The 26,421-nt window shown below is 36.4% G+C and overlaps 1 protein-coding gene across 3 annotated transcripts in view; it reads left to right on the forward strand.

Moving 5' to 3' along the window:
* Nucleotides 1–4,456: 4,456 nt before the first annotated feature.
* sif (still life) overlaps nt 4,457–26,421 on the forward strand; it is a 727,300-nt gene continuing 705,335 nt past the window's right edge. For all 3 annotated transcript variants that reach the window (XM_069812852.1, XM_069812854.1, XM_069812855.1), the window contains exon 1: nt 4,457–4,893. The gene's annotated coding sequence lies outside the window, so the exon portion shown is untranslated. The remainder of the gene's footprint in view (nt 4,894–26,421) is intronic.

Here is a 26,421-nt window from a genome sequence, read left to right on the forward strand (position 1 = left end):
TTTTAGTTTGAAAATATTAATGGCAGCCTTAAATTCAGGCGGTTGCTTTTCAATAAAAATTATACACACGTTGCTTCTGTTTGTTGTTAACAAGTGGTCTATACAAACATTCATATTGCATTGGGTCGCCCACTGCCTACTACAGCTATACCATGTTATGGAATGATTCAGATAATAAAATGCAGGACCGTCCCAGATGTCCTCAACGTGTAACTCAAACGACATAATTATGTGATTCAGGTAATGAAATGCACGACCGTCCTAAACATCTTTTCATCGAACCTGGTGCCTTTCAGCCCGTAACCATTTTTTTCCTTTCTGAGGAGGGCCCGAAGGCTTGCACCGCAGTCTGAGGCTTCTTGTGCCGATCTCCTTATTGTGGGATGATTTGGAAGTCCTTAGAACCGCATTCCTGTGAGTGCGTGTTACATTTCTTGGTGACATCGATTCAGCTACGGCATCCAGGTCTGACGGAATCTCTCTGTTACCATTTCGCAGCCTTCTCAGATCTATAGCATCTGTTTGCAAATCTTGTACTACGTCCTACTGCATCCTCGCAGCATCGTAGATATCGTGATTTACCATGGCGCCATCTGTCCGAGGAAGCTGCACAGACTGGTGGCTCTCTGGTCTGGCGTGAAAGCCCCTACGTTTCCCTTGGATCTGTGCACCTCTCTCAAACTGACGACGCATGTTGCGAATCACGACACCACGTCTGCGGCATCTCCTGATCGACCTGAAAATATTGAAGATGATAGATGAAGTTGAATCCACTAACTACTAATAGTTTAAATAAATTGAATACTAATCGCTACTCTGCGCTTTATTTTACAGAATGTTTACTTTAAACCTCATTACCCAATTTTGATTTACACCACTTTTGCTCTGAACGGCTCATATCCAAATAGCATCCTCAGTAGCCTAATGGTGTATCACTTAATGTACGATAATTACAAACAAATGAACACAATGTGCTTAATGCGAGAAACATTTGAAAGCAAAATGGCATCTCTGTCCACGGCCTGCTACTGTATGGTATTACCCCTGACCATATATTATGTCAGATTGACCACTCCCGTGTTATGAAATGAGAACAACCACCAGAGCCTTCACAGTCGAAAAGGCATTTTACGCTAGACGGAAGTAAAAAGTACAGTTGCTCCATGCACTTCCATGAGGGTTACAGTGTGACTTCTTTTGCAGTCGTTAGATGGCAGCATAGTGAAATTGATAAAAGTGTTTGCCTTGAAAGTCCATTAGTCTGATCAGTCTGTTATTGTGATAGTCAGGGATACTATCACTCGCACTGTTATTATTGTTAACGCCTTGTAGTAGCAGACCTTGCTCTTTTTCAGCAACGAATTGCAATAATTTCCCACTTACACCATTCGATGATGTCGGTTCGTGGCTCACAGTGAGCTGAGAAGGAAACCAATTTTCTCGAGGTACTCTCTTAAAAATGGAACATTTTTGGTCTTTAGAGTCTTAGTCTATGAAGAATAGGATGGGACAAACAGAAACTTGTTTATACAGAGTGATTCACGAGGAAAGGTAAACAATTTAGGATGTGAATCCTGAAGTCATCCTGAGTCAAAAAGTTCATATGAATATGGGACCGTTTTCGAATGGTTACGGAGATATGGCTCTTTGATTTCACAAAAACTTCTGAGATTCCATTGTACTAACTCGTATTTAGAGATAGATAACGGACAAATTTAAAGTTTATATTCACGTCTGCATATATACCTAATATTCTAGACGTCGGGGGTCGATGTTTTCGCACATTTTCAAAGGTACCTCCTTCTGCTTCAACGCACTGTTGCGCTCGGGCGTCAATGGGAGAGTTGCTCGTGGCTGTTCTTTATGCGGCGTGCAGCATCCAAAATACGGTCGATTAGCGCCTCTCTCGTTTCCACCTCCCTTTGCTATACCAAGTCTTTCATCCAACCCCATTTATTACTCTTCGATATGATACCCTTCTGTTCGAAAAGCGTCGTTCGTATTCAGCGACGGCATGCAAGGAACTTCCATCGCACAAACCATAAGCATACACAATATCGGCGTATTCTGCAGTCGAAAATTTATAAGGCATCTTGAAAAACACAACTTAACACTTCCGATAACTGTACCTGTATAACTACTGTACTGTAAGTAGCTGACTGAACTGCTATGAACTGATACGCGATAGTGTATTTGTGTTATGCGCGGGATATGTACCATTACATTAGATAAGGGCAGGCGATTTGACATTTGTAATGCCCCATCACCCGGTTTGTGAGGTGAATGAACTTATCCACGTCGGTCACAATGCAGATTCCAATGTTACGTCATTTATTATGATCGGTGATCTTCTCTCACGTCTCACGTTAGCAACATATGGTAACGTCTGATTCACATTGGGACGAGACGGTTTATAAAAAATGCATCTAGTTCCGCCATATTTCGAAAAAGGACCTATACTCATATGAATTTTTTCACTAAAAAGGACCTAAGATATCGTATCCTAAATTTTTTACCTTTCCTCGTGAATCACCCTGCATATAGATTATTTTATTATTATTATTATTATTATTATTATTATTATTATTATTATTATTATTATTATTATTATTATTATTGTGATGGTGGTGAACGCACCATTTTAATTACGATAGTTAACTATTTTATGACGAGACTGGAACCCTTATGTAATTAAAATGACATAAAATAATCTTTCCTCATACTTACAAATCCTACACAATAATCTTCCACTGGTTCCCTTGGTTAATTGACAGATCTACGGTTGGACCGACATGTTCGAAAAATACAAATGCTTGACTGATGTTAAGTCCCAACAGGTGTATGGGGGATTTAATAGAGAAGAGAGCAATTCAGCACATAGCCTTTAAAATAATCCAGAGTTGCGATTTTCGCTAAGCTCTGCTTGATTGCATAATTTACACTTTATATGCGTATGTGTATAACGGTAGAAGGACGGAAAGAGGAAGAAGGGAGGTTGACGCAGAGAGAAACGGACGCTTACATTGGGAGATGGCTGAAGTATTGAGTATTAATTACATGTTGTTAGTTTTGGAAGCCCAGAGTCATGGTCTTGTGTTACTCGAGGATGAGATTAACATGAGACGGAAAAAACTAAAATGTTTCGTTTGACTATGATTGTCGTCGTTTCGATTTCAGTTTATCAAATCTGTAGTAAAAGAAAAATGGTGTTTTCAGGTGTTTTCATGGAAAATTTAATTTCAATTAGCATACTTAAGAGATCTAAGGGCACGAGAAAGAAAACGAAACAAGAAGAAAAGTAGAAAAAGTAGAAGAAAATAAAAAAATAACTGGAAGAAAATAAGTATAAGAAGAAAATGAAAAAAAGTTGAATGAGTAAAGGAGAAAAGGAAAAGAAAAAAAAGGAATAAAAAGAATGTAAGAAGTAGAAGAACAAAAATCAGAAAGAAGTAGGCCTACCAGACGGAAGAGAATAGAAATGGAACAAATAAAAATAAGTTCGGAATATGTATGATAAGAACTTCCTTGTGTTAAATATTAATGTACCTTGTTAACATGTTTCGACCTATTTTCGGTCATCTTCGGAACTGGTCGTTGTTGGTCTTGGTGCCTCTTGTTTCCTGTGTGGGTGCGTTCGTAGTGTAGAGTCAAAGAGTGTATGCGTTTTGAAATTGAGTTGTGTGTTGAGAATATCGTTGGGGTGTGTTTTCGTGTGTCTGTATATTTCATATTGTTCTAGTGTGTTGAGTTTCTGGCTTTTTGGTTGGATGTGCAGTATTTCCATGTCTGTGTTGATGTCTCTTTAGGTGTGGTTGGCATTTGTGATGTGTCCTGCATATGTGGAGGTGTTTTGTAATTTTGTTATGGCTGTGATGTGTTCTTGTAACGTGTTTGAAATGATCTGCCTGTCTGACATCAATTGAAATTTGAATTTGAGTTTGAGTCAAATTGGTCTGTAGTACCGTAAACTGGGGATGCTTTGAACACAGATGAAACTTCGATTATTTTTTCAGAAAATCATATTTAGGTTTCTACATGCTGCACTTGTTATAGATGGAGGTAAATTTGGTATGAGAATGATTTTATGATAATTTACCTCCATATATAACAAATGCAGCATGTAGAAACCTAAATATGATTTTCTGAAAAAATGGTCAAAATTTCCTCTGTGTTTAAAGTATCCCCAGTTTACGGTACCATTAATGAAATCTGTGTTAAATAGTTTCTTCTTCTTCTTCTTTTTACGGAATACAGAGTCTTCGCTGATTTGTTTGAGCCATAACAAGCGAATACAAGCAGGGTGTGCTATTTCTAAGTTGTGGATCTGTTACTAAGCAAGTCTAGAAGCCGAGCTGAGCAGCTCCCTCCGGTTGCCATGGTGACGATCCTGGCAGGAGCGCAGCGCCACGGCCCGGCTCGTCCACCCGCCTGCGTCGCACAAACCGACGGACATCTCACTCCATTTTGCTTGCATCGCCGAGTTAAACAACAGAGAAACATAGAAGTATGGAGGCTTGACAGTGTGGGACACCTACAACAACAGCCTCGTGTGTGCGGGTTCTTGTGCGATTTAAAACTATTTTTAGAGAGATTTTCATCGGCTTGTGACAGATTGTTAATAGTTATTCAAAAAAACTTCTGAGACGAACGAATAACGTGTTTTTTTTATATGTAGGAATATTTAAAAAAAAAGATTGAAAGATATATACATAATATACATCACGTTTTATACTTTATCTAACAAAGATAACGGTTAGTGAAGACATGTCACTTGTACAGTGCTAGAATGGAGCTCAACGTTTAGATAGACTACTTTTTGTGTCCTTGTCACTTGTGTCCTGGAATAATCCTTCGAATATCGTATATCAAAAAGGCCTGGAAGTGTATAACTTGGTAAGTAGTATCAAACGTTTATATCCTTAAGTGATTAGGTCACACGAACTCTATGTGAACTCTTGCAAGTACCCGGCATGTTTTTGTTTGTACCTTGAGAGCCCTTTAAAACAGTGGTACAGGTAATGGCGATACTAGCGCTGTCTCGCGGCAGGTGTTAAGAACTCGCCACACCCCTGCAAAGAGATGTCTAAGATTTGAATGTTTGTTTCTTAGTTTTATTTCGCGTTTGAATTCATTTTTATTTTGTTTGCATTTGATTGAAACTTCCGTAAACAACTTTCAGGTGGTCGCAGGAGCGGGAAGACGCCTGCAGAAAAAAACACTTCATCTTGTCAATTTATCAACAATGGTGTTTGCGCATATCTCGGATTCCACTGTTGTGAGGTTATGAGCTGTTAAATATAGGTATACAGATGTAGCCGGCAAGTGCAATTCCAAAATATGTCCAGTATTAATACAGACTTCTTTATTATACGTTATTTGTTCACGAAATTTATTTATTTTATTTTAAATCCACCACAAACAGAAGCAGGCTTCCAATTACAGGTGGCTTACATAGATATATACACAAAATACATAATAAGAAAAAAACACAACAAAACAAACACACAAACGAAATAAAGAAAATACATAATGATAATAGATGCTAGAATATAATATTACAGTTAATATAGTGCCAAATGTCAATATAATGATGCAAAATTATTTAAAAACTAGAGTAGAAACATTATAATACACTTCTTCATAATTTAAATATCTAAGGAAATACAATTATTCTTTTTATTATTGTATGAAATTTTTCAACTGTTAAACTGAAATCTAATTGAGAATCACAGTTTAAAGACAGAGAGTTGTAAGTATTACACATAACAAACAATGGAGAGTTCTTGAAGAAAACAGTTCTAGGAATAGGAATAATAAAAGGTTGCCTATGACGTAATTCTGTTCTTTTTACATTGAACTGAAGGAATTTAAGAAAATCACAGTTATTCAATATACCGTTAACAGGAAACAGTGATTGTTATTTTTTAGTGGGTTATTTTACGACTCTGTATCAACATCTCAGGTTATTTAGCGTCTGAATGAAGTGAAGGTGATAATGCCGGTGAAATCAGTCCGGGGTCCAGCACAGATAGTTACCCAGCATTTGATCGTAATGAGTTGAGGGAAAACCCTGGAAAAAACCTCAACCAGGTAACTTGCTCCAACCGGGAATCGAAGCCGGACCACCTGGTTTCGCGGCCAGAAGCGCTAACCGTTACTCCACAGGTGTGGAGAACAGTGATTAATGATTATGTAAGTTTATATTTCTAATGAACTTCAGCTACTTATGTTACTCTTCACAATAGAACAAGAACGTCTGACGACAAAGTAACTCAAGTCATCACACGGGCATCTAAATAACTTCATTAAAATTGTGTTATGACTAGAGGTGTGACATTGCACTTTTTGCCTATTTTATTGCTTTATTCAAAGTTATAGGCTCTTTACTTATATTCATTATTAGGGACCGGATTTTTATGTAATGTCAAGGTGTGAAATATGTACATATTTATGTAAGAAAAATAAGCTGAATATGTACCAAAATATGTAAAATCATGAAAATATTTAATATCAATATCTGGCAGGTATAGGATAGGTAAAACTCTCCAGTTGTGATTTCATAGAGCACCCGAATTTTTTACCGCACACTTTACACATTACTATTTTTCCATCTGCAGTGGAAGTTTCGTCCATCACAATCCATGATTTTATTTTTGTCGTTAGGGTTGAAGATACAGGGGCCATTTAAGTTAGTTAAAAGCAGTAGATAAACTCACTTGCACTTTATACTGTAAGTACTAAAACTGGAGAACTGAGTGAAATGAATGACACAACAGTACTGCAAGCACTGTTTCGCTTTATTGGATTAGGAGAAAATAAGAGGAGATGTGGGACACATGCATTTTAGCTGCTCCCTGTAAGAAACAAAGTACCTACTAAAACCTCAAACCGTAGGTATTTACAAACTGTTGTTTGAAATGTGACATTCCTGTGTTATTCAGAAGGGTAGGATTATTCCAGCTGAGAACCATACTTTGTAATTGCTGGGAAAATCCCATTTCCGTATAGGTCTACTAAATTTAAAGTAAAGAGATCAAGCAATAACCTGAAAAGCTATTTATTTTATTCTTTCAACATCTTTCCAGTTTGTTCCTTTACTCCAGCTTCTTTTCAAAAGTCGGCTACTTTATTGCAGCTCATGTCAAACTTGACACGGGTTTTCCCTCGAAGGATCAGGAAGAGGGTGGGTAAGGTTGCAAACTGCATGGGAACGGCTTCTTAAGACATGTGCAGAACAATTATAGTTCGAGACAAATCATGTCGTCCTCGTCCCACTCCACCACATGAAGGCAACTTTACTTTCTGAATGATTTTTACAATATAAGGTAGTTGTATGAGAAAGGTTACCTTTTGTTCACCCATATTTACAGTGGGCGGTATGGGGTGAGTGCCTCTATTACTTTCTGAAACTAAGGACGTTATGTTTCGTCCCGAAATATATCATTTCTTGGGTAGGTAAAAAGGCTTTTTAAATCTGTGTATTTCAAATTGTAAACTTCCCCAGCAGATTTTTTGTTTTCCTTTTAGAGAAGTAAAAATGAATAAAACCCCTAAATATGTAGATTTATATAATACCAAGCCATAATATTTAATGTGGGGTAAATATGTAAACATATGTAGTATCAAATTGTAATATATTAATGGTAATTACAACATTCGCAAAGATTTGTTATTTATATACGGTTAGGTTGAAAGGAATATAATATGTAATTACATAGAAATCCGGTCCCTATTCATTATAGAGCCATCATTAGGATACAAAAATTCTAAAATTTTCTGTTTTGAAGGTAATTATCTATATCTGGAATCGGAATCTATTAATGCCTATTTCGGTTTTTTAACTTTCCAGAGTTTAAAATCGCTCCTTTTCTTCATTCCATTGTCAAAGAAGGGAATGAAAAAAGAACATGAGCAAATATTGTGGGAAAATATTGTGGCGGATGTTTAGCTTGTATTTATGGCAACAAAAATCACGTTGTTTTAACACTGAACCTCTGATTACGCCATAGTCGGTAGCTAAATTGTCACCACTGTACCGGTATTCTTGCTGACGTCATAGAAATATGTTTTTCATTGTTATTGCGAGTTTTAAACCAAACAAGTAACCTTGATATGGGTTCAACATTAAACCACAGACCTATATTCAAGCCGAAACAATGCCAAAGCAAGCTCAAAAACGGTTATCAGATGATCCTAATTTTCCAACAGACGCCAAGATCATTTTCTGCCTATGTTGCAAAGAGGTAATTTATGAGGTTTCGATATTTTGTTGGGAGATTTTGATATCTAACCTGAACCTCCACTATTCAGAACATGAATTATTTTTCTATTGATGTTAGATATGGAAAACAAATCATCCTGCAACAACATAATAATACAGCAAACCATGAAAACAACGCTGCCAAACAACACAAATCGAAGCAGCCATTTTCTTCAACTTTCATCAGACGATGAAAACCAGAATTTCAGTAAAAATATATCTTTCAGTAAGTTGAAAAATAAAATATTGAAGAAATGTCATGGGAAAGGGACAACAATGCAATTTATTTTCCTGTCTACACTAAAAAAACTGTTGTCACGAAAGGTTGGAGTTGCTGTTATGGAGAAGAAGGAAAATATCTGAAGAATGAATCCTGGATGGGATATACTACGTACATGGAGATGTGCAGGCATTGGAGGGACTGGAGTCACATGAGGTTAGATACGTGTTTTAAATATGCTTCTCTGATGTCTTGTGATGGTGAAAGAACATTTTCTACATTTAAGAACATTCTTTATTTATACTGGCAGAGTTTACCAAGTCACAAAGTATACAAGTAGTTAAAATTTAACAAAAAGTTAAAGAACAGAATACCAACATATTACAAAAAAATAATAATAATAGCATAATAAAATCGACACTAAACAACATGAAAATATTACCATAATAGAAAAAAAAAGAAAGTAAAATACATTGGAATATAGTGAAAGCAACTCATTTAGTACAAATGGTTAATATGGAAAAACGTAAGGAAGAATATATCAAAATGGAATGTAATAAAATAATAATAAAAAATAAAAGAAATACGAAAATTAAATAAAATTCACGATAAAAAGGCTATGATAATAAATTCATCGGCTGATAAAGGGAATAAAAAGGGGAAAGGAAGGAAAAAGAAATATATAGCCTATATTTTTACAAAACTATCGCAGAGAAAAGGGCTTATAACTGAAAGGAATCTAATTAAAAAAGTGCAATTTTAAATTATTTTTGAAACTAGACAATGTCCGACAGTCTCTGACATGTTGTGGTAGAGAGTTCCAGAGATGAGCTGCAGAGACGGTGAAAGATGAAGAGTAGAAGGATGTTCTGTGTTTAGGAATGGAGAGTGTGATATGGTGTTGTGAGCGAGTATCTATTTCGTGATATGAGGACAAATGTTGAAAACGAGAAGCTAGGTAGCTAGGGTTAGAGGTTTGAAGGATATTGTTAGTGATAGAAGAACAGCCGCTGCAATGGAGAATTAAAAAAAATATATTGTTTTAATTGGTTTATTTTACGATGCTTTATCAACTACTATGAATGAAATGAAGGTGGTAATTCCAGCGAAATGAGTCTAGGGTCCAGTGCCGAAAGCTACCCAGCATTTTGCTCTTAATGCGTTGAGGGAAAAGCTTCAGCTACATAACTTGTCCCAATCAAGATAGGTACCAATATTAATTTGCGTTATATGCGAAGATCCTGCTTTATAAACATAACAGATCCAGGAACAGCGAGATAATTTGTATTTGACCTGCACACAGATCGAAGCGGAATGGTATGAAACGAAACAAGGCAGGCAGAACGAAAACTGAACTAGAAGGAAGACAAAATTGAAGGAAAAGAAACTAGAACGAAATGAGACTAGAACCAAAAGAAAACAGATCAAGATAGTTGCACGGTCAGGCATGTTAACCGTTAGTCCATAACGGCGGACGATATATTGTTATGCATTTTCATACAACAATAGCATTGCGCATTGTGAAGAGTATGACAAAAATTAATTGGGAAATAATACCACAGTCTAGTATATACAGTCACGAAGCTCAATACTTAGTAAATATGCATCCATAGATAGTTGCTAACCACTAGGATCGCTAATATCGCCTCATTACAGACAATGCGAAATAATACCGACATAATCTATTGTTCCTAGCACCCTCACAACTCAAGCTTCGTGACTGTATATACTAGATTGTGATAATACTTCAATTGTAATAAGTGCCTATTAATAGCCTATTTTGTGTTTTAATGCCTATACAAACGCCTATTTTAAGTATTTCTACTGCCTGTTTGCTTGTATTTTTAATTTTTTAGAGCCTACATGTCACAGCTTTAGTTATGACATCTGACTAGTGTTCTAAATCCATACTAAGTACGCTGAGGTTCAAGCAATAGCATTTTCTTCTAAATATGTACAAGATCGGGACTCATTTCCTCAAAAGACTGGAGATTTATCTCTGTTTCATTGGGTTAGGTGTACATCATTGTTGTCTTGTAGTTTGACTCAAGCACATGATCAAGGAGTTCATATAATTTGTGTACGTCTAATGTTGAATAATAATCTCAACAGTTAAACTCAGAAGTAAAGAACTTCTTTGGCTTCTAACATAAATAATAAGTAAATGAGAAGGTGTTTTCGGTGTTAAACCTGCCACTATTTCGGTGGGTATTTCATGAAACATGTTGTTTATTTTGTCGGTATTTTGTGTGAAAGTAGTTGTCAATTAAATGTATTATACTATGTTTAATATAACACTTTTTGTTACCTTTTTCTTATTGCTTATACAAATCAGTAAGTCTGGATTTATATGCACTAAAAGTTAATACTGTTAGTCGGTATAGTTAATAAATATAAATGCCATGTCCACAGAACAAATAAAAATTAACAGAGGTGTGAGACAAAGGTGTACTTTATCACCCACTCTATTTTAACATACAGTACGACATTGTAAGACAATGGAAACAAAGAAATAAACCCAGGAATAAAGCTATATCTCGGAAACAAATGTATAAATAGGCCTACTAATGTTTGCAGATGACCAGGTTATTATACAAAAAGTGAAAATGATTTGCAACATGCAATACATCACTTAAACCACTTACTGTATAATAATAATAATAATAATAATAATAATAATAATAATAATATAATCACAAACTCAGAACTATGGAAGATAACAAATCAGAAAGAAATCACAATAGAAATGAAAAGACGAAAGTGGAATTGGATTAGGGCACACAATCAGGAAAGAAGATGGAGCAGTAGAAAGAATGGCTTTGGATTGGAACCTCCAGGGTAATAGAACAAGAGGAAGGCGAAAAAATACTTGGAGGAGAACAGTTTTGGAGGAAATTTCTAGGGAGGGGAAAACATGGAGCGAAGTGAAGAGGTTGGCTACAAATAGGGTCCGATGGAGGCACTTTGTGAGTGCCCTATGTTCCTCATGAGGAGATACAGGGGTTTGATTGATTAATAATAATAATAATAATAATAATAATAATAATAATAATAATAATAATAATAATAATTTATTTTAGCTGGCAGAGTTAAAGCCGTAAGGACTTCTCTTCCATTAACCAGCAAAAAGTATACATACATATGAATGAACTTACAAGCTACAAAAAATACGACAATTTGATTTAAATAAAAGTTACTTGTATACAAGAGTTACTCATGAATTAAACAGTAAAATACTGTGAACTATTAATTGAACAATGAAATACAAACTTTGCAGCAGAATTAAACTAAAATACATAGAATGTTAATATATTTCAAATAATGTTAGATAACAGGAAGAGATTATTTATGTGAGAATTATAATTGTAAAATTTCTGTCAAGAAAACTAAAGTTATCCCCTTTAGAGGAAAATATCCTTTTGCCATCTAGTCTGCTATCAAAAAATCTGAAAGTTAGAATTTATAAAACAGTTATAGGGTAAACTGTATAGTGATTGACCACTTAAGCTAATGAATAATAAAACAATGAAATAGCGGAAAACGGTGGTAACTTATTGAGAGAATTTTAAAGGCATTGGGTCAAGTGAAGATTCAGAAACAAATCAAAATCAATAAACAAAAGAAAAAATAAAATTTTAATGCAAAGATAAATTAAATAAACACAACAAGTCCACTTTTACAGTTATTGACCGTCTACTGCACAGTTATTGACCACACGCTTATTAGTGATTGACCGTCTACTGCACAGTTATTGACCACACGCTTATTAGTGATTGACCGTCTACTGCACAGTTATTGAATACTCATTTATTAGTGATTGAACAACACATTTTCACAATTTTCACTTTTTTCTTGTCTGTTTCGTTTCTCTTCTTCTGATCTTTCTCATTAAGAACTATTCGCCACCGCGTAGCTCTGTCGGCAAAGGTGTTTGCCTGCCGATCCGAAGTTTCGTTCGGGCGCGGGTTCAAGTCCAGCTTGGGCTGATTACCTGGTTGGGTTTTTCCGAGGTTTTGCCCAACCGTAAGGCAAATTTCAGGTAATCTATGACGAATCCTCGGCCTCATCTCGCCAAATACCATCTCGCTACCATCAATCCCATCGACGCTAAATAACCTCATAGTTGATACAGTGTCGTTAAATAACCAAGTTAAAAAAATAAGAAAAGAACTCTTCTCGCTGCCTTTTCTTTCATTTCTTATTCGCTTCCTTTCTTCTCTTGCCTCTTCTTCCATTTTTCTCTTTTGTGCCTTATCAGAAGCAAGTGTGTGTCATTTCTCTGATGTTATTACAAATGGCTTCACCCAGCACTGGACGAGGACCAAAGAACACTTTTCCTTCAACGGGTTATTTGCTTCTGGACGCTAAGGTTGCTTTTAGGACACCAAACTTCTTGGCAGCTTCATTTAAATCAAATCCACTGTGGACAGGTTCTGTAGCGTTTCGTAAAGCTTCCCCTGTATAATGCACTTTACCTGGCTTAGGCATTATAATATAGTATCAGTCCTGTAAAAATCCCCATCATTTAACCGATAACATATATAGAATTGGAGCAAATTGGTCATTATTCTAACAAATAATTTATGAACGACCAATCACTGTAGTTTGCGGCCATTCACTTTATAGTGATTGACCACGGGGCATTTTTATGTCATATAAAAACTTTAACAAAATAATACTCTGTGGACGGAAACCTTATACCTTTCCTCACACTGTGAGTGTAAAAACGAGCACCAGAATTTATGTATCCTTTGCAGAATAAATAAATTATTGCTTGCATTATTCTTAGCAATTTCTCTAGTTACTTACACTTGTTTACGTTCAGTTGCATTTCCAATCGATTTCAGTCCTCTCAGACAACAGATACTAACTCAGTGGGATGAACAGCGACAACTAACCACAAATAAGGGTTGCTACTAGAGGTATATGCAGCAAAAAGTGAAATCACGATCGTGGTTTATTCACAATATACCTGAAAAAAGGAACCGGTCAATCACCGTATATTGGTCAATAACTACCTAGTTTACCCTATTACCGTTGTTCTGTATGGTTGTGAAACTTGGACTCTCACTTTGAGAGAGGAACAGAGATTAAGGGTGTTTGAGGATAAGGTTCTTAGGAAAATATTTGGGGATAAAAGGGATGAAGTTACAGGAGAATGGAGAAAGTTGCACAACCCAGAACTGCACGCATTATATTCTTCACCTGACATAATTAAGAACATTAAATCCAGACGTTTGAGATGGGCAGGACATGTAGCATGTATGGGCGAATACAGAAATGCATATAAAGTGTTAGTTGGGAGGCCGGAGGGAAAAAGACCGATTAAAATTATTTTGAAGGAGGTGGGATATGATGATAGATACTGGATTAATCTTGCACAGGATAGGGACCAATGGCTGGCTTATGTGAGGGAGGCAGTGAACCTCCGGGTTCGTTAGAAGCCATTTGAAGAGTCCACTGCAAAAATGATGGATGTCACTTTCTTGTCGAGAATGAACCAAGACTGTCAATGCATAGCTTAAGACATATAGAATGTACATAGAGAGTTACATGGCATTAACACTGATAGTCATTGTCCAGTAATGATCGGAAAATCACAGTTAAGCTTTGAGCGCTAAGCATTTCTAACTTTCAATTGCTTCTCCTGAAAAATGTATTCCAAATGACATCCATCATTCTTGCAGTGGACTCTTCATTTGTAAGTAAGTAAGAGGAAAATATCCAATACGTTCTAAGATCATTATAAATGATCCTTTAAATGTGATCCAAAAAGAATTATCAAAATTTGTCTACATTAACATTTTGATTACCCAACGAAATTAATTTTTTAGGAATTGATGTATCAAATATAGAACAAATTTCTAAACAGACATTGCTGATTTACTTCCATAAAAATCGCAATAAATTTAAATTTGATCCTCATGAATACCATACGAGACAAAACTACACCCCAAACTGCTGGATTAGAACACAGCAGAAATTTTGGACCCAGAATCTATATATATATATATATATATATATATATATATATATATATACATATATATATATATATATATATATATATATACATATATATATATATATATATATAATTTGAACTGGTAATGAAAATTACGGGACAACGGCTGAACGGATTTTAATAAATGACCCTTCATTTGGAAGCTTGGAACGCAAAGTTTTCAGAAATATAGTAGTTTTCAGTGAAATGTGAGTTTTCTTACATAATTTTCCTATTTTCCAAAATCCATCTTTCGTCAGTTTTGAGAATTAATTGCATTTGAAAATAAAACAAAACACACTCTACAATAAACAATAGGCTATTACACGGAGGCCATGATCTGCAGGATTGCTGACATATTTAGAGTTCAAATTCAATTGGTTATTAAAAGCTTCAAGACTCGTTAAAAAAATTACAGGTCTGATTCTGCGGTATGTAATTTTCTGAGTACAGCTGTGTATTGGATATTAAAATCTACAAAACTTGAGGTGGTTTGATGACATTATTACCATTATAATTTAATTATTATTATAGTTAATGCCATGATGTTAATATATAAACTACAAAACTTACGTAAGATAATAATATTGTTATTAAAAATCAAATATTTTTATAGTTATTAATCAAGTGGGGTTGGGTATTTTTCATATATTTAATGGCGGTGTGGCGTAGATTCAGTATTGGCTCGAGAGAGCGCAAAAATTGCATTTCCTAAGGAAAGACCAAAAGGTATTACTTACTAATAAAATTTTGTAGTCTCTCGATCATTTAAGCAAGATTTCTTATTAGGATAAAATGATTTTACCCTCTACATTTCAAGCTCTACATGCAGCTGCTATACCAAGATGCTATGTCTATTGTTCGAAAGCATAGCAAACCTGACTTTTTTTTAACTATCACCTATAATCCACAATGACCTGAAATAGCTATTGCTTTACTCCAACATGAAAAACCCACTGATCGTCCTGACGTTTTTATTTTCGTTTTCGCGTTGAAACTCAAAAACTGAAGTTGGATAGAAAAGAAAAAGTATTTGGCATAAAAAACATTCAGAGGAAGTATGTTTCATTATTATGGAAGCAAATAATTTTCAAAATGTCTGGTATTTTTCGTTGAAAATAAATCTGAAAAATTCTTATTTATTTAACGAACTTAGTTTGCAGCGTTTGCTGCACAAGCCACTAGTATAATATAATGCATTAATTAGAGCTTAACCTGAACTAAGTACTCTGAACACACATTGATTTAGAAAGCAAATTAGATTAATTATTTAATTTTCTTTTGTGTTCTTAAGCTATTTGAGTTTAAATTTGTAATCTAATACTCGTGTACTTCGTATTTTCTGTATTTGTATATGTCATTACATGGTCTGTATTTTACTATATATTAATATTATTGTGCTGAACGAACATTCTTCAATTTTGTATAACTGAACTAAACTGCGCCCGAGCACGAGCTTCTGCTCTTTCGGGCTGCAATGCCTAATGTAGTGTAAACCTAGTGTATTAAATAAATAAATGTGAAACTTTGAATTGAACAAATATCTCATTTTAACTTCTTAGGTTGTGATATAAGTTACGAACGAGAGTGTTATAAAATCTGTAATGTACAATGGACTATTATGTACTGACAGACTGAATGAATAGCACAACCGAGGCTCTTATTATATTAATGCAGGGAAGGTAGCTGTAATGCTAGTCCGCCACTGCGTGAGCGTTCTGCTCTGGCTTGTCTTGCGGAGCGAGAGCAGCTCTGGCCGACTAAATGGAGCCGCTCTCATGCCCGGCCCTGTTCTAAAGGGTTAGGGAAAATGCAAATTCTTCTAATCAAAGTATAATTTGATATCCTGGGTTTTTTGGGACTCCTAATATGATTAGGGGCACTCTACATCGGGGCGAAACAGTCTCAAGACTGAAGCAGCAACTAATCAATCAACCAACCAACCAATACGATTATGAGTTTGATTTTTCTCTTTTTTCCTGATTTAAACCCCTAAGCGGGCGGGATGACCATGATTATTCAGTGATTTTATTTTTATGAGAAGTAGTATACATAATATAAACCTTGATGTTGGAAAACAATTATCAGGAATGGAATGCCTGAAAACATTGAAAGAATGCACAAAAAAGGTCTTTAAAGCCTTGGTTTTTCTGAACCGACGCATGCGACGTGCAAGGTGCAAGGCCCGCCTCGCACAAATCTGGACCACATGAGAGGTAGTGAGTGGTTTCTATGGCTGCGAGGTGCGCGATCTGCGGAGGTTCGCAGAGAGGCCTCGCAGCGTCGTCTCGGACCGAATCGCGCAGCCGGATTTGTGCGAAGCGCGCACTGCGAGGCCTCAGCAAATAGCTTTGGTTCTAGAGGGACGAAACAATGGTGGGTTGTATAGGAGAGATGTAGATTCACATTTTTTCACTCCTTAAATTTAAAGAAATTCACAACTTTTCGATGATTGGTTCTATCTCCCTATTAAGATGAGAAAAGGAGGTGAGAAGGGTAGCCTACATGTCGGAGTCGTTACAAACACCTGTTCTACTTGACTAACCAACAATAGATTGCAAAGAGCGGAATATAAAATACGTAAGAAATGAAAAACGAACCTGAGGGTTCACAAGAACGGATATATGAAGAAAATATTAACGTATCTAGAAAAAAATTGAAATTAGATAGCCTAGGCAGAGTAGGCTATAAAAAGACAGTCTACTGATCGCAAATACTGTGCATGTAGCAGTAAAACCGTATTCATTCACTGACAGTGTTCTTCCCAACGGCAGATCTTTCACTGCAAATCTAGCATTATTCGATCTTCTATATTTTCTGCCTTCCTCTTAGTCTACACATAGGTTTCAAATATCTTATGTTGTGTATCATCTGGTAATTACTTCTGCTCCGAACTTCTTTTCCCGTTCACAATTTCTTCCAGTGCATCTTTCAGTAGGTAGCTTCTTCTCAGCCTGACCCAACCAATCTGTTATCTGTTTAAACTTTACAGCTTTTTAAATGAGTCTAATACTCATTATTATTTTCAGGTGTGGATTCTAATTTAGTGGCTTTCTCTTGAAAACGTGCTTCAGATTTTCTTCTTTCTCTTCGTTCTTCTGTTTTTCTATATCCAATTTCGTCACAAGAAAAATATTAGAATTAGATACATATAGCGTTGACAAATAGTCTAATGTAGTCACTGTCTTCTCCACTAACAATGCAGGATAATTTTGGCTTATTATTTTAAAAGTAGCAAGACGGCGAAATACATTGGACATAACAAGCGCTCAGCAACTGATTCACACGAACTCGCAGCATGAGAAACCACAAGCTTCTCAGCGTCATTGCGAAAATGGTACGCAGCCGGGGTTGGTTTTTCTGAACCGACGCATGCGAGGTGCGAGATGCGAGGCCCGCCTCGCACAAATCCGGACTACAGTAGAGATAGTGAGTGGTTTCTATAGCTGCGAAATGCGCGGTCTGCGCAGCGTCGCAGAGAGGTCTCGCTGCGTCGTCTCGGACAGATTCGTCCGGCCGAATTTGTGCGAGGCGCGCACTGCGAGGCTTCAGCAAATAGCTTTGCATCTAGAGGGAAGAAACAATGGTGGGTTGTATATGAGAGATGTAGATTGGATTATTTTTACATTGCTTAATTGTAAATGAATTCACAGCGTTTCGGAGAATGGTTTTATCTTCGTCATAGGTGAAAAAAGGAGAGTGAGAAGTTGAAGATCAATATGAGAGTTCACATAAACAGATAAATGAAGAAAATAATGAAGTATATAGGAAAAGAAAATTATTATAATTTAGATATGTTGAGTGGAAAAAACCTCCATTCACGTCCACGTCGTGGTCCCTGGGGCAGTGTAATCTGTGGTTATACTGAACAACAAATTTTTACTTTTTGTCTTGCTCCGAAACAAAAATAGGTGAATATTACTAATATGTGTACCCTAAATCTGAATTTAAATTCGAAATCGTACTATTTTCCGCGGAAAATTGATTACATTTTTTATGAAAAACTTCTTGTTTTTAATTTTTCACTGCTTCTGGTAAAATGACAACACACTTGGGATTCAAAACGCCTCAAAATACTTGAAAAATGTGTACTGGATACAAACATGATGTTATATAGTTTAAAACAGAACAACAATAAAAATATTTAATGCATATAATGAGAAAAATTTCAGAATTTGAACTTACATTAAACGAATTTTCTGGATTACTTCTGTTTATAACTAGATCCGATACTGTCTTTTACAATGAACCAACAATAGTTTCCAAGCATCCTGGATGATGATCTTTCTTTATATCGTCTTTCCATTTCAGATATTTTTTGATGAACTCTTTTCCCATGCTCGTCGCTTACCGCTCCAAGGTTAGGAGGAAAGAAATTCAAATGAGAAAAAGTGTATTTTGAGAGACATATTACACCTCATTTTCTCATATACACGTGACATGGTTTCCACAACAAGTTCTATGTAGTTGCCTGCCATAGAATTTCCAAGGAAATTTCAGCATACATCTTTGAAAGTGCGTCATGCCATTTTTCTGTAATCGAAAGTTTTTCCTCAAACAAAGAGTCAGCCATAACTTTGTGAATTTGTGGACGATGAAAATGCCCTCTTTTAATTTGCTTTCACTCAAACTAGTAAACTTTTCTTTTAAATACTGAAAACCACAACCTTGTTTATTCATTGCGTATACCTCACGTTGAACTGTTCTGAAATTTACTGAATAGAAGGTACCAATATCTATTTATTTATTAGGAGTACAAAATAAAATGCCAACAACCATAAGAAACCGGAAATAAGTTATAAACTCATAAAATGTATTAGCTTTAGTTTTGGTTTACAACCTACAACCCGCGCCAGATGTTTCCTAGGACAAGGCTTATCGAAAAGTGAAATCATAGTAATTATATCTAAAAAACCTTATGCAATATGAAGTAAAGAGATGCATTTTCGGATTCAGCGCACACAAAACCATAAGGGACACATTGTTTTAAGTCGGAGCAAAATTCTTGTTGTTCAATGTTATAGCAAACGGGAGAGAATGAGAGCGTGGGTCCGTTCCTCACAAACTGGAATCCTCTGGTATGGGATCATACCTAGATAGAAAAGCAGGCAGGCTTAGAGGCCTTAAGGTAACAGTGCCACCACGAAACTCACTCATTGAGGGACTAATACCTTATTCTGAGGATATTTTCAAATACTAGAAATTTTCAGGCGAAAAATCGGAAGCGGTGGAGAGACCATCTTTTAATCAGCGTTCAGTCTGAAGCGGAACAGACGAGAAGGCCTAATCCAAGATAATTAATGATGAGGATAGTGATGATGATGGAGGAGTAGGGAAATAGTATCTACTGGATGCAAATAACCGTGAATCTAGTAGTAGAATAGCATAGGGAAGCGTAAATCTGTAAAAAAAAATGTGTAAAAAAACCGGCAATCATACCTCAGGAAGGTTTATACTCGGTCGAAGTTTTCAGATGTCCCCATCAAGGAACCGAGTTTAAACCTCCCTGACGTGTGCTGAGCTATCATATAGCAATATTAAAGCTAAATAGAAAATATTACAAAGCCCTTCAACGTGATTCGTTTCGCAGCCGGAAGATGTAGGTTAGTTTATTTTACAGCTCTTTATCAATATCTTAGGTTATTTAGCGTCTGAATGAAGGTGATAATGCCGGTGAAATGAGTCCGGGGTCCAGTACCGACAGTTACCCAGCATTTGATCATATTTGGTTGAGGGAAAACCCCGGAAAAACCTTAACCAGGTAACTTACCCCGACCGGGAATCGAATCTGGGCCACCTTGTTTCGCTGCCAGACTCGCTAACCTTTACTCCACAGGCGTGGACCACAGATCATAGAGAACTACAGTAAGTACATGGGTTGATTGGAGCATGATAACTAGTTAGCAGACAAATATGCCACTTCAATCCGTGGAAGAGAGTGTTCAGAAAGTTGGTTATGGATAGGCTATAGTAAATGGTTGGATTATCTAAGAGAAATACATGGACGAGACTCCCTGGACCTACTTAGAATCCGATGATACTGTACGTGGCTGTTCAATATCTCAAGATTTTTCGAACTGCAAGAGAAAGGGGCGCCCTATTTCATCAGTTCGAGGAGTGAAATTTGATATGAGGTTTGATAATAGAGGAAATTTCATGGAAAATCGACCCTCTCAGAAACATTGCCGGATGGAATGGTGTAAATGCAAGAAGTGTGATGTAACTCTGTGTCAAAGATGCTTTGAGCCTTACCACACTCGGTAAAGACAGACATTACTAAAATAAGTGTGTTTCATTATTGCTGCAGCATTGTATTGTTGCATTAAATACTAAAACCGTCATAAATAAATTTATTTATATTGGTGTAAATATTTCTGGTTATAAAACATTAAATATACAAAAAAATATATTTACTTTATTGCAAATGAATACGCAGATATGATAAGTGCCCAGCGGTCTATTTATAGACGGGGTGATATTCAACTACTTGGTGCACGGCACAAGAAACAAAATATATTCTTGACATCTTATGGATTCAATTTATGAAATAGATACATTATTTTAGTTTTTTAAATAAAAATAATTTGGGCTTTAATGGGTTAATTAAATACAAAATTCTATAGAAGAGGTACCTTGAGACTCCAAAATAAATTTTGAATTTTGTTTCACAATCAATCAGATGGCGGTTTACAAGAATATTGTAAGCACCCTCGCTTTTCCTATTCTTGAAGATATCACTGTCTTCACCAAAAAGAATGCAGGACCATTTGCTCTTCGTCATTATCTTCATCTTTCATTCAGCATTAGCAAACAGGTGACGAGACAAGCCACGCAGTGTCATTGCGAAGATGGTTCGCAGCGGCGCCTCGCATCTCGAACGTCGCATGCGTCGGTTCAGAGAAACCAAGGCTTAAGTGAGGCAAGACTGAATCATGTTTTACTCAGTTAAAAATTAGAACATAGTCTATAAATAGAATAATAGAAAATACTAGAACTCTATTAGTCATGTGATATACGAGTGCGTCCACACCTGTGGAGTAACGGTTAGCGAGGATTCTCCGTACATTACCTGACATTCGCCTTACGGTTGAAGAAATCCTCGGGAAACCCCAACCAGGTGGCTCGGGTTCGATTCCCGGTCGGGGCAAGTTACCTGGTTGACGTTTTTCAGGGGTTTTCCCTCAACCCAATATGAGCAAATGCTGGGTAACTTTCGATGTTGGACCCCGGATTCATTTCACCGGCATTATCACCTTAATCTCATTCAGACGCTATATAACCCAAGCTGTTGATAAAGCGTTGTAAAATAACCTACTAAAAAAATATAGCTATATACGAGTGCACTCGTCTGAGGAGGACGCCAAATGCTGTCAGAGCAGTGGGTTAGTTCCGAAACGGATACATTACAGGCTCGTAGAGAGATATATGAAATGACTGAAAAACAGTTACAGTAAATAAAAGGGGAAGTATTGAAATTTTTTTTATAGTTAGGATTTTTTACTTGGTTAGGCCTATATAACGACGCTGTATCAACTCCTACGTTGTTTAGTGTTGTAATTGGTGATAGCGAGATGATATTTGGCGGGTGACGCCGAGGATTCACCATACATTACCTGACATTCGCCTAACAGTTGAAGAAATCCTCGGGAAACCCCAACCAGGTAATCAGCCTTGAAAAATTAAACAATAAGAGTCAAGTTTTATAAAACAATGGCTGTATCCGCTCTACTCTATGGTTCCAAAACCTGGATAGTTATTATCAATAACGGTCTTGGATTAGGCCTCCTGGCCTGTTCCGCTTCCATCTCTTCCTTGGTCTTCCGATGTCTCGTTTTCCATGAGGTGTATAGTCCAATGGTCTCTTGGGTAACCTATTGTTGGGCATTCTTAATACATGTTCATACCAGTTGTTGCGGTAAGATTCTATAGTGTCCGTAATGGCCGTGATATTTAATTCTGCTCGGATGTCAGCGTTCCTTTTATGGTCGCAAAGAGTATATCCTGCAAGAGGTCTTAGCAATCGCATTTCAGCAGCTTCTATTCTTCGAAGTTGTCCTTTCGTTAATGACCATGTAATAATGCCGGGACTGCCATAACTTTATAGAATTTCAAAATTGTTTCTGGTCGAACTTTCTTTAACAGAGTTGATTTGATTGTTCTTAACAGTTGCTGAAATTTGGCAAGTTTAACATCTACGTCCCTGAAGTTTATATAAGAAAGACTGCAGCCAAGATAGTTGAATGTGTTGACTTGTTCTATACAATTATTATTGATTGCAATTTTGGATCTTACATGGTTCTTTCCTTGGAAGGCCATGATTCTGGTTTTATTTATAGGGATTTCCAAATTATGATTTTTTGCTATCTTGTATAATATATGTATTGCTCTTTGTAAGTTGTCTTCAGAATTTGCTAAGATTATCTGATCACCTGCGTAAAGTAATGTGTTAAGTGGGAAGTTGTCAATCATAAAATATGTGAGCAATTCGTCTTCCCAATTTTTGGTAATGTTATTTATATAAATATTAAATAAGGTGTGTGACATTGGGCAGCCTTGCTTTACTCCTTGATTTATTGTTCTAGCTTCCTTGCTTAAAGTGTTATTTGCTTTTAATTTGATTTTTGTGTTTTTGTACGTGTTCTTGTTTGTGCAAATTAAATGTTGGGGTATTTCCATTTCAACTAAAACATCCCAAAGTAGTAATATATAGGATAGTAATTTATAAAAGAACTAAAAATAAAAAAAAAATGTATAAATGAGATTCATGAAGAACACAAAGGGATGTACAAGATTGGACTTGATAAAAAAAAAGCAAGGATACAAGGAGAGAATGAAACATTACGCCATAAATGACGATTGGCTACAATACATTACATAGAATCACAGATACCAGTCACGAGACTGACAAAAATGGCACAGGATGACGTAACTACAGATCTTCGGGAACGAGAGACGCGAGAGTTTAAAGAAGAGGAGTATGGATTAACAAGGAAGTCATATCTAGGCAATAAGCCTAATTCGTGAACTGGAGAAGCAGAAGAAGAAGAAGATTGTGTTCACACTACTGAAGTTCGTTTTGAGAATTATGTCAAGGAAATATATATTTTCAGCCTCGCTGGAATATAAAAAAGTAGTTTTGTAGCAAGTTTGCCTGTGTATGTACAGTTTTCTCTTGTAGATTTTATATGGTATTCATAATTACACACCATATTTAGGAGTCTATTAATTCAGAACTTTTACTCATGAATAATGAGAAATGTTGCTAAAAGTTAAAAATGATTTACGTATATTCACAAAGAACTCGAAAAAGTGAATTTCGGTGGTAATAGAATCTACCACTTTTAAGAAGAAATGGTAGTAAGTAAAATAGAATAAATCATGTGTTTCCAGGAGAATTTAGGATTAGGGTTCTAAAAATTTTGTAAATTCTGTTTTATTTAACGACGCTCACAGCTGCCGAGATTATACCAGCGTCGCCGATGTGCCGGAATTTTATCCCGCAGGAGTTCTTTTACATGCCAGTAAATCTACTGACATGAGCCTGTCGCATTTAAGCACACTTAAATGCCATCGACCTTGGCCGGGATCTAATCCGCAACCTCTGGCACAGAAGGCCAGCACTCTACCGACTACGCCACCCAGGTCGACAGGATTAGAATCCCTTAAGGGCAAATACTTTGGGCAGAGCATATTTGCGCCCCACGGTCAGATAAGATGCAGCAGATAAAAAGGGTCCCTGTTTTATGGGCATAGTTGCGCCCCGTTCCCATCAGGTAGAGAAAAGGGGCATGACATAGTTGCGCCCCGATGAAATAGGTAGAGAAAAAGACACTAAGGAAACTCGAGCCTCGTAATCAACCAAGCTTATTGATTTCTTATTCGATTTAGTATTCATTATCGATATCGTTAAAATGAACACCATGAAGTTGGCAGTAATTTATTAACTGTTTTTCTACTGTTTATGCAGTTGACTACCGTTAAAATTAACTTTATGAAGTTGGCAGTACTCTGCTTTATTAACTGTTTTTCTACTGTTTATGCAGTGATTATCAATAGCCTACCGTTAAAATGAATACCATGAAGTTGGCAGTACTTTATTAACTGTTTTTCTATTGTTTATGGAGTTATTATCAATAGCCTACCGTTAAAATGAACACCATGAAGTTGGCAGTACTTTATTAACTGACATATTCAAATGAGTGAGCCGTTGGAATATGGGGTCTTAGCAGTCTTAAGATCTTAGCCCCGAAATATGGGAAATGCGTGTTATTATTCGGTTGAGAAGCTCTTATCATCCAGTCTGCTGTCAAAAAATCTGAAAGTTAGAATTTATAAAACAGTTATATTACCGGTTCTTCTATATGGTTGTGAAACTTGGACTCTCACTCTGAGAGAGGAACATAGGTTAAGGGTGTTTGAGAATAAGGTGCTTAGGAAAATATTTGGGGCTAAGCGGGATGAAGTTTTAGGAGAATGGAGAAAGTTACACAACACAGAACTGCAGGCATTGTATTCTTCACCTGACATAATTAGGAACTTAAAATCCAGACGTTTGAGATGGGCAGGGCATGTAGCACGTATGGGCGAATCCAGAAATGCATATAGAGTGTTAGTTGGGAGACCGGAGGGAAAAAGACCTTTAGGGAGGCCGAGACGTAGATGGGAGGATAATATTAAAATGGATTTGAGGGAGGTGGGATATGATGATAGAGACTGGATTAATCTTGCACAGGATAGGGACCGCTGGCTGGCTTATGTGAGTGTGGCAATGAACCTTCGGGTTCCTTAAAAGCCATTTGTAAGTAAGTAAGTAAGCAGTCTTGATATTTTATTCGTGATTTTCACACCGTCTGTAGCGTATAGTGAGGTTAATTTAAAATGATTGTTAAGTTTAGTGAAAAGGGTAAAGAGTTAATAATTCACAATGGTTCTAAGTTTCAATTTTCGAAACCCTGTACCGTAGGGTTAAGATATCGATGTACAAACAAAAAATGCAGTTCATTTATTGTGTGTGATCGATAAAAAAGTGTTATTTTAAATACCAAAATTGATCATATGCTAGGCCTACCTGATTTCAATGCAGCTATCACTGTAATATTTTTAAGTAGGCCTAATTTATTTATTTTATGACTATCACTTTCGTGTGTAGGCCTACTATGCCCATCGGGGCGCAACTATGCCATGTTCCTTCTGCTACCTGATTTCTTCGGGGCGCAATTATGCCCGGTATGGTATAGTTGCCCCCCGCGGTCAATTGAAAGGCCTAGGCATGGCACAATTGCGCCCCGAAGAAATCAGGTAGCAAAAGGGATATGGCATAGTTGCGTCCCGAAGAAATCAGGTAGCAGAAGGGACATGGCATAGTTGCGCCCCGAAGAAATCAGGTAGCAGAATGGACATGGCATAGTTGCGCCCCGATGGGTATAGTACACACGAAAGTGATTGTCATAATATAAACAAATTACTTAAAAATATTACAGTGATAACTGCATTGAAATCAGATAGGCCTAGCATATGATGAATTTTGCTATTTAAAATAACACTTTTTTATCGATCACACAATAAATGAACTGCATTTTTTGTTTGTACATCGATATCTTAACTTGCTGTACAGGGTTTCGAATATTGAAACTTAGAACCATTGTGAATTATCAACTCTTTACCCTTTTCACTAAACTTAACATTCATTTTAAATTATTCTCACTATACGCCACTCACGGTGTGAAAATCACTAATAAAATGCCAACGGCTCACTCATTCGAATATGTCAGTTAATAAAATACTGCCAACTTTATGGTGTTCATTTTAACGGTAGACTATTGATAATCACTGCATAAACAGTAGAAAAACAGTTAATAAAGTACTGCCAACTTCATGGTGTTCATTTTTACGGTATCGATAATGAATATTAAATCGAATAAGAAATCAATAAGGTTG

The sequence above is a fragment of the Periplaneta americana genome, chromosome 16 (genome assembly GCF_040183065.1).
Source record: "Periplaneta americana isolate PAMFEO1 chromosome 16, P.americana_PAMFEO1_priV1, whole genome shotgun sequence".
In the NCBI taxonomy this organism is placed as follows: domain Eukaryota; kingdom Metazoa; phylum Arthropoda; class Insecta; order Blattodea; family Blattidae; genus Periplaneta; species Periplaneta americana.